Source organism: Equus quagga, chromosome 11 (assembly GCF_021613505.1).
Source record: "Equus quagga isolate Etosha38 chromosome 11, UCLA_HA_Equagga_1.0, whole genome shotgun sequence".
Taxonomy (NCBI): domain Eukaryota; kingdom Metazoa; phylum Chordata; class Mammalia; order Perissodactyla; family Equidae; genus Equus; species Equus quagga.
The window spans coordinates 51,664,896-51,680,906 of record NC_060277.1 but is presented as its reverse complement, the minus strand read 5'-3'; the positions used below and the strand labels follow the sequence as shown (position 1 = coordinate 51,680,906).

At 42.9% G+C, this 16,011-nt stretch overlaps 1 protein-coding gene across 4 annotated transcripts in view; it reads left to right on the top strand.

The window, feature by feature from the left end:
* The first annotated feature begins 289 nt into the window (after window positions 1-289).
* Window positions 290-16,011, top strand: part of MEI4 (meiotic double-stranded break formation protein 4) — a 232,338-nt gene continuing 216,616 nt past the window's right edge. For all 4 annotated transcript variants that reach the window (XM_046674640.1, XM_046674639.1, XM_046674642.1 and 1 more), the window contains exon 1: window positions 290-399. The gene's annotated coding sequence lies outside the window, so the exon portion shown is untranslated. The remainder of the gene's footprint in view (window positions 400-16,011) is intronic.

Sequence of the window (16,011 nt, the reverse complement as noted above, 5' to 3'; positions counted from 1 at the left end):
CTCCCTCCGCGGGGCCCCGAGCCGGGCGCCCTCTCCCCGCCGCGGCCGGCTCCTCCCAAGGCGCCGCGGGGCCTTCTGGGGCTTGTGGTCCCGGTCCCGCTCGCGGGGAAGGCCGGGTCTGGCGGCGTGTCCCCCGCGGCGCGGAGCTCGCGGCCCGCCTGCGCCGCCTCCCGGGGGAGGGCGCCCGAGCTCCTCCACAGCAGCCCTGACGGCAGGGGGAGCGCCTCGCCGCGCCGCCTCGTGCGCGCCTGGGCTCGCGCCACCCTTCGCGCCATTCCCGGCGCCGCGCGGAGCTCCGCACAGGGCGGCGCTTCTCTTTAGCTGCTTAAGTCGATCGCATCTGCACTCGAGCTTCTGCAGTGTCTGAAGCGTCAGCCCACAAGTTCGTGGGTTTCTCTGGTATGTTCCATGGCTCTGAGCATGTTCAAACCTGGCTTGACCACCAGAGTGGTCCCCGAGGCTTCCCGGAGAAGGGGAGGCCTGTGTTTTGAGGGCATGGGTGAGCTTGGCGGATCGGTTCCCCGAGCACCCCCGGTACTGGAGGAAGCGTGTACAGTGTCGTAGGCGTTAAAGAAGGGACACACTTGGTCTCATCCCTCAAGGACCTCACAGGCTTGTGCTACAGATGGATATATTGATACGTAGGAAGCATTGAGGGGAAAGGGTGAAACTGCATTAGAAAGATTGGATCAAGTGCTGTGGGACAGAGAAGCTTCCTGGAGAAGGTGGCACTTTGAGGAGGGACAAGCAGCAGATGTTTGTGAATGGGGCTAGAAGTGGGGAATACATTACAGATGAAGGGGTTAGTGTGAGTCAAGGCAGGAGGCTGGCCATGCAAGGAGTAAACAATATTTGAGTATGTCCACAGTGTCTAAAGTGGCAAGAAGTAAGACTGGAGAAGTAGCTTGGACTGAATTATGAAAGGCTTCCGGTAGCTTCCTAGTCTGGAATTGTAGAAGGACTTTTTGGCCCTGAATTCCATCAGGATCCATAGATTATAAGCAAGTTACTGTTTAATATTCATAAAATGCTCATAATGAAGAAAAAGCATAAAAACATGGACTCTTCGTGAGCAGGGTATATTTTTCAGTAGCAAAATTTATGTTAAATTAATTACACATGGATCACTTTCTTGGGCTTGTTTGTGTTGCCTTTTTTCTATTTAAAATCGAGAGATTTACAGTGTATTAGGTAGTTGCAGTGAGACTCAGTTGCTTGGCAGAGATTTGTGTGTTGCTGTCCACTACTCCACTTGTTTTTATTTGGGAAGACTTACTGCTTTGGAAGGGTTTTAGATCAAGTGCGGTAAAAAGGATGTATAATTTGGAACATGGATAATCTGGATGACTTTCAGAGCAGGGAAATAGAGTACAGATGACAAAATTCAGAGGCGAAATTTGGAAATGCAAGTCAGGAGGACAAATTCATGACTCTGAGTACAAGTTCCATTCGTTTTTCACTAATGACAGTGGGAATACCAGTATTTGGAACCAGCTTTCCAAAGCCAGTATTTTGGGGGCCTTGTTAAAGCTTAGAAAATGTTACCTTAATTATGTTTTAGCATATATAAAGATGTTAGGAATCCAGTGGATATTGTGATGAAGATCAGAGAGAATCTTTTAGCTCTTCTGTGGGGCGTGTGTATGTCAAATGTACGTAAAACTCTGCTGTACAAAGACACTTGAAGCTGAAGGCCAGAGTCACAATTTAATTGAGCCAGCTAAATTACTCTGGTCACTTTGGAGCATTATTGAGGTAAACATATGGCTGCAATGGGAAGAATGGATTGGAGAGAGCTGGAGATCAGTCAGAAGGCTGATGCAATCATAAAAGCAAGAGGTATTAATGGTTTGAGGAAAAAATAGACACATTTTTAGATATATCAGGTTATGGAATTGACAGGGCATGGTATAGAAAGATCATCCGGGGTCGAGCAGTGCCACCAAAGTCAGAGAGCAAAGAATTTTCAGAGTAGAGGAGTGGTTATTAGGGTCAGATGCTGCAGAGAAGCAGAATGGGAATTTGCAAGCAGCTGTAAGTTTTGGCAATTATGATGTTATTTCAAACTTGGTAAGAACAGCTAGGTCGGGTTGGGGTGATTGGAGAGGTTTGTTTTTTTTCCCTTTCTTTTCTTTTTTATACCTGGGAGCAACCTGAGCATGAATATATATTGAGAGACAGAAGTCGGTACAGAAGGAGACGTTGAAAGAGTGGAGGGGAGATGGTTGGTGGAGAAGATACAAGGGGTTGGTAGGAATTAGTGCATATTCTTGAACATTGCTCATGGTGTATAAGGACAGGAAGATGTCGGTCGGCCCTTTGTTTTGAGGAGCATATCACAGAATAACCAGAGCTTTCTTATTTGCTAGCAGAGTGCCTAGGATCCGACTTGCTTGTCTATCCATTCGTTCACTAAGTCAGTTAGTTAACATTTTTTCAGTGCTCCTCTTGTGTTAGCCGTGGGGATTTCTGCTCTCAACAGACAGGTAGTGAGCTCAGTGGAGCTCGCTTGCCACTGAGGGACGTAGACATCAAACAACTAATTAAATAAGGAATTATCCAGTTGCACTTGTGATAACTGATGGGAAACGAGTATGGAATGTCAAGAGCACATGTATTAGGGGAACTAACATGGTCTAATGGTTTCAAGGAAGGCATTTTCAAGGATAGAATGTTTAAACTGGTACCTAAAAGATGTCTCCCTTGTCACCAAGTTAGCCATCCCTTTCCCTTGCTGCCGCTCTGTTATCATCTTACTTCTGGTTGTCTTTCACTTTTGGGCTCAGTCTCCCCTCTCTTCCGTGCTTTATATGTATTTTATCAGTGGGTTAGTGGGGTGGGAAAACTTTCAAGAACCAAGGCTTTGCGAGGATCTTTCTCAAGCTAGTTATTGCTGCATTATAGTGACTAAAGATGAGCTAAGTGGCCATTTAATTTTATTCATGCTAGATTGATTCTCACTAGGGAAGGAAAAGAGATTTGGGAATGGCAAATCGATGGTCAGCCGCAGCCACCACTCAGCCTCTTAACATCCTTTGGAGGAACTACAACCACCTCAGATCCTGTCATTTCTTATTAGGAATTTTTAATAACAGCTAATGAAAGCTAGTTTTTTTCTTTCATTTTAAATTTTAATGCTGTCCACTCAAGTGATGGGGAATAAGCATCCACTCATGTTTCTGTGTGCAGAGAGGCAAAGGTACTATTCTTGCTGTGATTTTGCATTTATATATTGCCTGAGCGTTGGCTAAGTGCTTTTACATTCAATTTAAAAGATAATCTAAAGTCCCTCTTGTCAAAATTTGTTTGATGTGATTCATAGAAAAGGATCTTTTGTAAAAATGGGCCTTCAATGATGTGGAAGAACTCTGATCAATCAAAAGACTAGATATGAGCGCAGGCCCGGTGGCTCAGTGGTTAAGTGTGCACATTCTGCTTCGGCAGCCCGGGGTTCACCAGTTCAGATCCCGGGTGCGGACATGGCACCCCTTGGCACGCCATGCTGTGGTGGGCGTCCCGCATGTAACGTAGAGGAAGATGGGCATGGATGTTAGCTCAGGGCCAGTCTTCCTCAGCAAAAAGAGGAAGATTGGCAGCAGTTAGCTCAGGGCTAATCTTCCTCAAAAAAAAAAAAAAGACTAGGTATGATATGAGACAATGTGAAGGTCATCTGAAGAAAGTTAGCTGTTAATAGAAGACATTAGCCACATGATACCTGCTTGTTATCTGCCTTTGCAATGAAAGAATTAAAAAACAAAAACAAAACTTTTAACAGTAGAAATACAATGCTGTAGGAAGCCAACCCCTCCTGTGACCTGGTTTGTAACTAGGGCGCCCAGGGATGTTTTATGAGTGACAGTAATGTCTTTCGATATATGTCCTTAAAGCATTAGGTTTTATTTAGAGCAAGTATTGGCAAACTTTTTCTCTACAGGGCCAGACAGTAACTATTTCAGGCTTTGAAAACCATATTTTTTCTGTTGCAACTACTCAGCTCTGAAGTTGCGACACAAAAGCAGTGATCGACGATACAGAAGCAAATGGGCATGGCTCTTTCCATAAACCATGTTTTATAGAAGCAGGCCCCGGAGATTCGGCCTGTGGGCCCTGGTTTGCCCACCTCTGATCTACAGCACGCCTGAGAGTCCTTTACGGAACGGGGGCTGTACTGTGGGAACGACTGATAGTCAGCTGAAGGCTCCATGCAGGCAGAGGTGCACTTACCTTGTTGACTGATGTATCCCCGTGTCTGGCCCTGTGCCTGGCAGGTAGAAGGTAATTAAGTACATCTGTTGAATAAAGGCATGAGTAGCAAGGATATCCAATGGAAAATTCCCTCAGGTAGGCTGGTTGCTTCTATATTCAGATTTTCAGGTCCTATCATGTGTATTCTATGGTACTACTGTTTTGGGTAGAGCAAAGAGTGCAGCTGAGTACTTAGTTCCGAGAGCAAATCCAGGGGATGGCTGAAGAATGAAAAAGAGCCAGTGTGATAGAATGATAGAAACAATAGGCCTGTGAATCTCCACCTAGAAGAATGCATATCGCATCCTTTGGAAGGGACCTGAGAGAGAATATATTCCGACCTCTCTCCCAGACTAGGGCCTTCCTTGTTTGCCCTCTGTTTCATGTGGCTTTGCTAGCATTTGTGCTGGATATCGTCCATTTGGCTCTCTGGGTCATCTCCCCACCCCTCCGTCCTGCAGGTTCGCCCAGGCCCTGCTCCCTCCACAGTCCTGAGGATGATCCTGTAGGACTCAAAGTCATCGCTCCTGTCAGGTGGTGTGCTCCCTACTGTGCTCTCTCTCCTATCTCTGGTGACTTCTCCCTCCTCTCATCCCTTTAGGCCTTGGGGACGTGAAGTGTGCCTCTGGGACATTGTGTCACCCCCTTAGGTTGCCCACACTTGTGGAAACGGTCTCTTTAAACTCGCCTCACGTTACCTAACTTGAGGTGTCATTTACTTTCTGCCTGGACCCTGGTGGATCTAGTATTCTTACCACTTTTTCTAATACATCTTTTATTTGTCACTGAATGTCCCCCAAAGTCAGTGACTATGGCTTCCACTTCTTATAATCATAGGCTCTCAGGGTGAAAATGGTCCTGGAATGTGATCTATTTAACCTTTCTGCTCAGACTTTGGGTACCTTCTGCCCCATCCCTATCATGTCTCTCTGTACTCGAACGCCTTCCACGATGGGAAACTCATCACTCCTAAAGCTCTCTCACATGTCTTTAGACACATCTGACTGACAGAATATGTATACACAACTCCATCCACTGTCCTTGTCCTGTTCCTTGGGCTTTCATGGAGCAAGTCCCATTTACATTTCATTCCTCTGTTCTTCAGACAGCAGGTTTTGAGTTCCTTTACCATCTCTATCTGTTTAAAATGGGGTGCCTGGAACAGAATCTCTGTTTCCATGTGTGGTCTGATCATGCTGCGTTGAGCTGAGCCTGGTAACTTTACCTGGAAGGCTTACTGCCTCCCATGAATGTGAGCAGGGTCAACACCTCCTCCTTCCTTGCTTGGCAAATGTAAGGGAGGACAGGATCCCACCCCACTCCACTCTCCCCACCTCTGCTGATTTAAGCGTCACATGTCATATGAACAGTTGTCTTTCATGATGATTTTTTTCCCTGTTATTGGATTTATCTCTGTTTAAAGGCTGTTTATCAAGGGAGTAAAGTAGTTGACAAATTGCAGATCTTTAGAGGGCTATGTCTGCTACCCAGTTTTCTTTTGCTTTTTCTCAAAATATCAAAAGTACCCTAACCATCTTTTGATTATTTTAAGGGGCACTATTTAAAGTATTTCGCTGAAGTTTTTGTTTAGGTTTCAAATCTGAACAGCAGATATTAGCAGACTCATAGATTTTTTAGTATTTTGTTCCCTTTTTCTAGACATTTTATCTGTGCTTATGCTCATCACTATACCTCTTGCATTTTGGAAATATAACAAAATATATTGAAATGCACTATTTTGGATTGATATTCAAATTGACTTTAAGGAAATGTTCTGAAGTAGGTTCTTAAGTATACCATTTATTTAAGTCAAGTTTTATATTGAAAGTCTAATTTATTTTTTAACAGGCCTCCAAAATATCTGCCAGCTTCTTTCATTCTTCCTTCTGATTTATTCCAGGAGCTCAGTCTCCGTTTCATTTTTGATTAGGTTGCTTTCACCATGGCAGAACTCTGGGAAATAAATCCTCTTGTATTTAATGTGTGCTTTGGTTTCATCAGGATGAATAGAAGAATGAAAACAACCCATTAGAAAGTAATTTTGATTGTCGGAGAGAGATATGACTTTCTTAATCTTTAATGTAATTATTAGGAAATATATTTCAGAGGCTGCTTGCTGGTTGCTCCTTTTCCCATGCCTTCCTTCTATTTTCATGAATATCTGTCTCTTGCAAGATTAGAAAACAAAACAAAACATACTTGTGATTCTTTTCAAATTCCCCAAAATGGATTTTGCAATAGCTGATTGTTTATGATCCATTCCTTTTTATCTCTTAGAACAATAGTAGGAGAAAGCTACTTTCTTTCTCTTCTGAACTGTTTGTATACTTTATCTAATGTTGTATTATTCATGCATTAGTTTGTATTTTATTTATTTTCTTATTTGTCTGCCTCCCCCAGTGGAGGAAAAGCCCTGAAGGAAGGGGCATTCCTTATCTCTAATGCCTGGCAAAACCAATAAATGCTGTCAAATGTTTGTTGACCGAATATAAATTTCTCATGACAATCTGACTTTTTATAACAGTGCAAAAAACACTTAGGTAGTTCTTAAGAAGTTACTGCTTTCTAAAAAGTTATTTCTCTTATAGATATTGCTCCTAAATAATCCATTCTTATGAAGATTGTTTTGTCTTCAATTAAAAAAATTCGTCTACCATCCATCATTCATCTATTGATTTGATAATTACTCAGCACTATTTCGTCTATATGATGAATAAGTTTAAAAATTGCATATATTTCTAATACACTCTGTTCATCAAAATCAGATTCCCAAAACAGAAATCGTGATACTGTAGAAGCTGAGTTCATTCTGGTAACTAACTCTGGCATAACAGCAGACAGCAAATGCAGCAAGCATTTCAGCTCGAAGACCCCACAGTCCATTTCATACTAGATTGCTGCTGTGAAACCCTTTAGTGATAAATAATAGACAAATTCCCAGTATGTTCCAAAAATGTGACTACTGCGTGAGATCACTGAGAAGGCACTGATTCAAACTGCATGGCAGGAAGCTGGCCTCTTCAATTATTAATGTGCCACCCTCGTTTTCATCACTCATTGATAAAAAGCTAAGGTTCAGTAAAGAATTAAGGAAACAACTTCAGAGAATAGTTCAGACGGTTGGAGTAAATATTTTATCAGCATCCTTTTGTACATTTTATACTTTCCTGTAATTTTAGTGTGTGTTTCTGACTGGGCCCCGTCACTTCACCGACTTAATATTGGCATCGTATTTGAGTCTTCCCTCACTTTCTCTCCTTCTTTCCACTTGGGCAGCAAGCCCTGCCGTTTCAGAAGCATCTTTCAGAGCTCCTGGTATTCTTTGTGCACACTGCAAGTCCTGGCCGCGTTCTCCTTCCAGCCCTTCCTTACTGCCTGGGGTCGGTAGTCCCTCTTTCCTTTCCACACAGCCGAATCCTCTTCCTAACACCCCAGGATCCCTTCCCGCATCCACCCAGAAGACTCTGCCTGTTTCCTGCCTCCACTGCAGGAAGTTCAGACTCCTCCGCCTGACTGTCAAGATCTCAACTTCCCTATCTTCTGTTATTTCCCTTTATTCCCTAAAGTGCCTTATTCTTTAGCCCAGGAGATCCTGCGCTCTTCCACAGGTATCTGTGCGCCATCTGCTGTGTGCTCTTCTGGCCCCGCATCTGAAGCGCTCCTTTGCCCTCTGTCTGCCTGTCTCAGTTCTCCTCATCCCTCAGAGCTTCTGGCCCGCTCCGAAGCCATCCTCCTCCTCTTCACGTCAGCCACACGTGTCTTCCCTGAGTTCTCAATAGACTTATCATCAGGCCCACGTGGAGGCACAGGCTTCGGAGACAGTGGGCCTAGGATTGCATCATGGCCACCTGCTAGTCTCAAGTGGACCAGGCATTGCCTTGAGTGTTTACTGTGTGCCAGATAAAGTTCATAGGGGTCACATGCCTTAAATAATTTAATCTCCTCAGCAACTTTATAAGTTAAGTACTGTTTTGATTCCCATTTTATAGATGAGCAAACTGAGACACAGAGAGGTTGAGGAACCTGTCTAAGGTCACACAGCTAGTAAGGGGCAGAGCTAGGAAGCCTGGCTCCTTAACCTGCTCTCCTAGACCCTTTGCTGTTCTTGCCCCTGCGAGACATATTTGAATGGTTTTTCATGGGGATTTTTAGGGTTGCTTGATGTGCAGCATTTTTGGACAGTGCTTTTGGAGTTAGCGTGCCTGCGTGTGTGTGTGTGTGTGTGTGTGTGTGTGTGTGTGCACAGGTTGCTGTGGTGATAAGCTGAGGTGGGTGTCAGGGTGGGCATAAGATGACCACGGGGCAGTTCAGGGAGGCCCAATTCTACCCAGGGTACACTTAATTCCTACTCCCAAGCCCCGGAACTGTATTGTAGAAAGAACATGTGTAGAAAGATGAATGTTAAAAATACAGTTCCAGGGACCGGCCCGGTGGCGCAGCAGTTAAGTGCACATGCTTCACTTAGGCGGCCCGGGGTTCGCTGGTTCGGATCCCGGGTGCGGACATGGCACGGCTTGGCACGCCATGCTGTGGTAGGCGTCCCACTTATAAAGTAGAGGAAGATGGGCACGGATGTTAGCTCAGGGCCAGTCTTCTTCAGTGAAAAGAGGAGGATTGGCAGCAGTTAGCTCAGGGCTAATCTTCCTTAAAAAAAAAATACATTTCCATCAGTTGTTAACTGGATAGACTTGAGAAAGCTACTGTCTCTGAACTTCAATTTCCTTAGCTCGAAACAGTGCTCCTACGTTCCATACCACAGCATCCTTAAACGAGGTAATAAAGTGAGGCCCTGAATGTGAAGTGAATGCACAGTGTCCAGTATGCAGAGGTGTCCAGGAGATGTTTCTGGTTCCCTTTGCAGCTCCATCCTCCAGCCAGGCTCTTGGCTTCTCGTGCTGGCCGATGCCTTTCCCTTTGTCCACGTAACCAAGCAGGTCCTCATTTCCATATCATGCAGTCTCCCTAACTTCTCCTGTCTTCCCTTAAGTACTGTCTTCTTCATGAAGCGTTCTGTGATCCCTTAGCTGGAATTAGTCTCTCCTTTCTGTGAACAGTGTTACTCCCCGCCCTTTGTCATAGTCATTCATGCACAGTATGGCTTAATCTTCCCACTGAGCCCCGTGCTAGAAATAATTCAAGATGAAAGCATAGTCCAAGCCCCTGATGAGCTCACTCACTGTCTAGTAGGGGAGAGAGCCCCGTGAATGGCTGTTGATACTGCCTTGTGTTAAGAGCATTTCCAGAGTACTGTGGAAGTGCAGATCAGGGAGCTGTTAACAGAACCAGGGCAAGGATGGAGGAGGATGGATCTCCAGGACTTCAGACAGGGGCAGTTGAACTTGGCCTTGAGGGTGAGCAGAGAGTCTGCAGGATGGGGTTGGGGGAGGGTCTTTTTGTCAGAGAAGGAGCCTCCTGGACAAAGGCTCCCAATCAGGAGAGCGTGCCATGGTTTGGGAGCAGCATGAGTCCTTGGTGGCTAGGCTGTCCATGGGCCGCGAAGGCCGGTGGAGCTAGAGAGGCCCCAGTGTTTCTGGTTCTTAACAGAATTAGTTGTGTGACTACAGATCTAGCTGAAAAGCAGTTTTGAAAAAAAAAAGATTTTTATTTGTTTCCCCATGGTGTCTATCTGATCATCACTGAGACCTGACCATTCAACTACTTAATACCATCTCAGGTGGTGTTAAGATGAAGGGTCAATGGTTGTAACTGATTGTCTTCATTGCAAAACTGGAGGTTTAATACCAGGTGTCCAAAGAGGGATTTGGACAAATCAGAGAACAATCAGAGGAGGCTGCCAGAATGGAAAGAGGCTCAATATTATGATGTTCTGAGAAATGGGTATGGGGGATTTGCAGGGGAAGAGTGTCATCGCTCACTTCACATCTTTGCAGGGTGACTCGGAAAAGTGAGCTTTATACTGTTTTGCTTTGAAAGATTGTCCTAGGATTCGTAAGCAGAGGTTATAGAGTGTCTGGAAGGAATTTCTAAGGACTGATCATTAGTTAATCAAATTTTCAGTACTGTAATGTCCATGGAGACTGGGTTGGATTCCTGATTCTGTCATTGGGTAACAGACTCGATCATTCCTACTGACACGAAGCTCTTAAGAGTCCATAACTTATATTCAATATAGTTTTGGTGTTAAATAGATTGTGTTATACTTTAAATCTATTAAAATAGATTATCTGTGCCAAGCTATGCTAATTTAGTGTGCCCATATGGTAGACCGTACAGAAAGATGGTAAGTTTTAGAGTCAAGTTGTATCTTCATTTCTTACTATGTGAATGAGCAAGTTGTTCCCTGAGCCCCTGTTTGCATATTGATAAAGCAGGGATAATAGCAGATATGTCACAGGGTTATTGGGAGGGTTGCACATGATGCTGGCTATAAATCCATACATATGCTGTTGTAACATACCAATACTGTTATTGAGAGTATTTTTTCTTTTTCTGTAGTGTATCATACTATGACTTTCTAAAAGCACTCAGCATCCTACTGCAGAAATAAAATAGAGTGACATTGTCTGAAAGTGGAGGCTTCCTTTTATCATTCAGGTCCATTCTTGAATGTTTTCTCGATGAATAATAAACGACAGTTTATCCAGAGTGACAAAAGAGTGATGGCAAATTAATCTAAAATTGTAACCCACTCTCCACCATCTAGAAGCATCTCCAGATTCCAGCATACAGATGCAACTTTTTATGGTTATTTCTCCTTCATTTTCTATTAATATAGACACATATGCATAAAATACTTGACCCTGATAAGAAATATCTGTAATTTAGGGGCCAGCCCTGTGGCCAAGTGGTTAAGTTCGTGCGCTCTGCTTTGGCAGTCCAGGGTTTCATTGGTTTGGATCCTGGGCGCAGACATGGCACCGCTCATCAGGCCATGCTGAGGCGGTGTCCCACATAGCACAACCAGAGGCACTCACAACTAGAATATACAACTATGTACTGAAGGGCTTTGGGGAGAAGAAGAAGGAAAAAAAGAAAAAGATAAAAGAGAAGATTGGCAATAGTTGTTAGCTCAGGTGCCAATCTTAAAAAAAAAGTAATTTAAAAGTAACCATAGGCTTTCTAGTTTAGCTCCCTAATTTTGAAATAGAAAGCGTGTCTGTGTGTATACATACACATGTACACCTGAGTACATATGCACACAATAAATACAGGTGCAGATTGTTAATTATTCTTTCTCATGCTGAAAGATTCTGAATTTTTAATAGTTGTTTCAATTAAGAAAATGTTTTTTCTTTCACAAGTTTTAAATTGGTGCCTCAAATGTTTAAAAGATGAACTTTTGTGCATGTTTCCTGGTAATAAAGAGAGACAATCTGACCTCATTAGGCTAAGAGGCTAAGTGTTTATTATTGCCATAATTGTTAGTATCATCATGTTGTAATTTACTATGCTGTAACAATTCAGCTTTGGACATTAAACTCTTCTTGCCACTGAATAAAGGAGTAAAGACAGATAGAGAAACAAATCTGCACACATTTTATATATGTGCATTTTGTCCACATGCTCCCAAACGCACATGTCTGTGTGAATTAAGCTTTACGAGCTTTCGCTGTGTGCCAGGCACCATGTTAAGTACTGTACGTGGGTTATCTTGTTTAATTCTCTCAAAAACCCCCATGAGGTAGCTTCTGTTATTTGCTTACTTTTTCAGATAAGCAAACTGAGGCTTATAGAGGTTAATTGTACAAAGCTTGTAAGTGGTGGAGACGATTTTAACTAAGCTGTCTGACTTCACAGCTGGGACTTTTAACTGCCGCAGTGCACTGCCTGGGTGCTTGTGTAATCGTAGACTCAGAATTGGAAAGACATCCGTCAATCCACGTAGCCTTCACATCCGTGCTGAAATCTATCTTCATCTCAGACAGATGGCCATTCGGCCTCTGCTTGAGTAGTGCCAGTAACTGGAGTCTCAGAGCTTCACAAGACAGCCCATTCCATTCACTGTTGGACAGCTCCTACGCCTAGATGTCTTATTCATCCGTTTATTGGAAACTTGTCTCTGTAATTTCTATGTACTGGTACTAGTTCTGCCTTCTGGAGAAATATTGAACACCTCTCTTCCCCCTTCTTTGTGGGAGCCTTTCAAATGCTGTGCTCCTCTGGGTCTTCTTTTCAGCAGTTCCACGTGCAGTCTCCAGACGCCTGACCATTGCAGTCAGCCTTGTTGATGGTCTAGCTTGATCAGTCAAGTTGCAGTACAGAGTTGGACGCTGCGCTATGGCAGTTGTGCTATGGAAAAACTGGACTGAGCCATTAACACCTAGGTTGAAGTGTCAGCACTAGTGCTTACCGTGTGATCTTGGGCATGTGGTACACAGCTGAGCCTCAGACCCTTATCTGTAGCATAGGCATAATGCTGCCCTAATATATAGCATTATTGCGGAAGTCAGATAAGGTGGTGCTGGGGAAAGTGCTCTACGCATCACAGCCCCTGCCTCAGGCCTGTCAGCTACCCTCTCCTGGGCCTGCTCTTTCATGCTCTTCCACATCAGCATAACTTGCTCCCTCACCTCCCTTTGTATCTTTCCTCAAGTCATTTGCTAATTGAGGCCTTTCTTGACCCCACTTTATTTAAAATTGCAACAATCCTTTACCTTATCTCTCCGTCCTACATGAGTTAATTTTCTCAGCTGTGTTTATCACACTTTCACATACGTATGTTTTATTTATTGATTTTATGGCTCCCCCCACTAGAATATAAGCAACGTGAGCTCAAGAATTCATCTATTTTCATTACTGCTGTATTTTCTGGACGTAGCTGGTGACCAAAAAATACTTGTTGAATAAATGCATGAATTACCATCGTATTTTTGTTTCTGATGTGATCTGACCATCCAAAAGCAAAAGATGCTTCCCAGTTTTTTTCACAGAAGTACAGCTGGTAAATTTATGAATTGTTCTTTTGGTATTTCAATTTCATAAATTAATGGTCACTTAATTTCCTTGTGCTGCAAGGGTGTTTTCTGACAGAACTATTATCTGAGCTGGACTCCGGGAGTGAAATGCTACAATTCTCAAATTACAAATGTTGCTTAAAATGGAAAAATGCAGTTTATCACTGGCTTCAATTTCTAATGACTCAAGGTCACAGTTTGGTGGGTAATTGCATACAAATGTTTATTTTAAAGTAACAAAAAATCATTGAATTTCCTGTTTATACGCTCACCGTAGCTATTCATCATCTTGGTTTGATTGACAGTGTATGTTACAGCTGCAAGACCTTTCTCTCAAATTGATCACAGCCTCAGCTAGTGGACTGCCTCTGTATTAACACGTGTTTGGAGTTGGTGAATGAAGGGGTGATAGCAGGGCAAGGGAGGCAGAAATGCAGGTGTATGTAGGCCCTGCAAATAGGAGATTAAGTAGGGCCAAGGTGGGCTGGCATCTCAGCTGGCCTTCCAAGCATGAGCAGATCTAGGAAACATGTTGCCTGCCTGGACAGAGTTATCAGCGTTGGATTAGGAAAGCTCATCCATCTACTCTAAGGAGATGGTGGGGTTAAGATTACTGGGAATGCAAGGATTGCCTAATTTCCAGACTGATTGCTGTCTTTTGTGGTTTAGTGACTTGCATATTGAGTCCTTAATGGACTAAAACAACTGAAGTCAGCAGAACGTCTCATTGTAACAGGTGATCTATCTACTGGCGGGCTGAGAGGGAGGAATCTCCTCACGGCAAAGAACGGTCATGGGATGTAAGAAAAAAATAAAGAGACACACTCTCCTTACTCAGGAGAGCTGACTCCTGACCTGTGAATTACTGACACATGCTTTTCCTTGTTCAGTGTTTGCACCTCTCTCCAGACCCAATGATGCTGTCAGCACTTAGTGCTGTGCCAAACTATTCTGAATTTAAATCTGCAGAATCATATTTGGCCAGAGTACCTGAAAAATCCCACAGCTGCTTATTTAAACTTATTTTTAATTTGCTGTAAAATGTATTTTAATCACAAAGGAGCTTTCAGCAGAATGCTATAAATCTATCATTGCTAAATACCAAAGCATTGCAAATGTCCTTGGCATGGGAGAATAATGACTGAACAAATGAATTGCTTATTTACATTCTGTTTTAAATGGGAAGAGGCGGCATGTTTTAAAAGAACCTGTATTTGTAGTAGATGTATGAAAATGTCTTTATTTATAAGATATATTGGAATGATACAGAATAATTTCACTAGGGACATCACGGAAAAAGGTCAGTGTAAACTTTAGTTAATAACAGCCATCATGATAGGAGCTTTTGTTAAGTAAACAAATGCCCTTGTCTAGGGAAGTGAACATTTGGGTACAGAATTAACTAATCTTTTTTCTAGTTACACCAGAACTGCATTTGGATTCAGGCTTCCTAATTGGGTGTCAGGGAAGACATTGGTCAATATAATGGTTAAACTAATAAAATTGGGCAGGAGAGCACAAAATTAGGAATTATGTGGTTCCAAGACTCATTTCTCCCCTTCAAATAAATAGTAGTGTAATAGCCTAGCTGTAATGGTGGTACCAGTCAGTACTAGTAGTAATGAAAATAACTAACAATTCTCGATTGCTTACCACGTGCCAAGTACTGTCATATGTGCTTTTCAACCATGATTTATCGTAGTCTTTAAAACAATCTTATGAGAATGTTACTAATATATTTTTCGTTTTATGGATGAAACGAGATGCAGAAATTACTCTCATTCAGCTGGCAAAGGGCAGAGCTGGGTTCAGCCTGCAGGCCCTCTGTTCTAAAGTCTGGGCCTTAGTCCTTCTGCTATCCAATTCAATGAGAATATATCTACTTATTCAGACGCTCTTGGCTCTTGGGGGTGTTGGTGGAGGAGTGAAAAAGGGGAACACGACGTAGCCCCTGACCCCCCAGGAACTTAATCCTACCAGAGAGAAAAGACAAGAGCGCAGCGTTGTTAAGAGCCAGAATCAGTGGTTCAGGTGATGAGTACTCCCCTAATTGTTGAGAAAAGGGGAAATCACTGTGGGCTGAAATGGTTAGGGAAGGCTTCCTGGAAGAGGTGGACTTCAGCTTTTGCCTTAAGAGCTCAGTAAGTTTTTGCCATGACCTCCTTTAGTGTGCAGGTTCTTATAAGAATTTTATGAATGGCACCCTAATAAAATTCTAGCCTTGTTTATCTGTAAGAGTTTTTTGGCACTTTAAAAAAATAGTTCAAATATGCGTGTGTACTTTGATGTTGCAAGTCATTTCTGACAACGGATATAATTTATTGCTCATCCCTTCTAAAATGTGGAAGCAGGTGATACTAGCTTATTAATGGTGTTTTCTGTGTAGATGTGGAGGAAAGAGTTCAGGGAGGTATTTAGGAAGAACTGAAAGGTGGCGTTCTGCTGTGAGAGAGCAGAGCTCTGAAAAGACAGCTTTTCTCCCTTCCTGGTCACATCCACAGTAAATGCTTCCTTCCTTTAGCAGTGGCTTGGGCTTGGCTATATTAACTATGTGAATTCTTTATTCAAATCTCATCTTTAGGCCCTTGTTTTTAAATCACTTATAAGAGCATTCAATCATTCCAATAGAAAATAAAACCTTTAAAATACATATATGTTATTGCATTTTAAGACATACAAAAATGCATAAAGAATATTGCAGCAAATACCGGATCTTTGCAAGCCAGAAGAAACCCTTCCGCTTTCTGATTTCACACCCCTCTTCCCCACAGAAGGAATTATCACATTTGGATACATTTGGAATGTATCACCTCATGCATTTCTTTGTAGTTTTGCTACAAGTGGTTATATT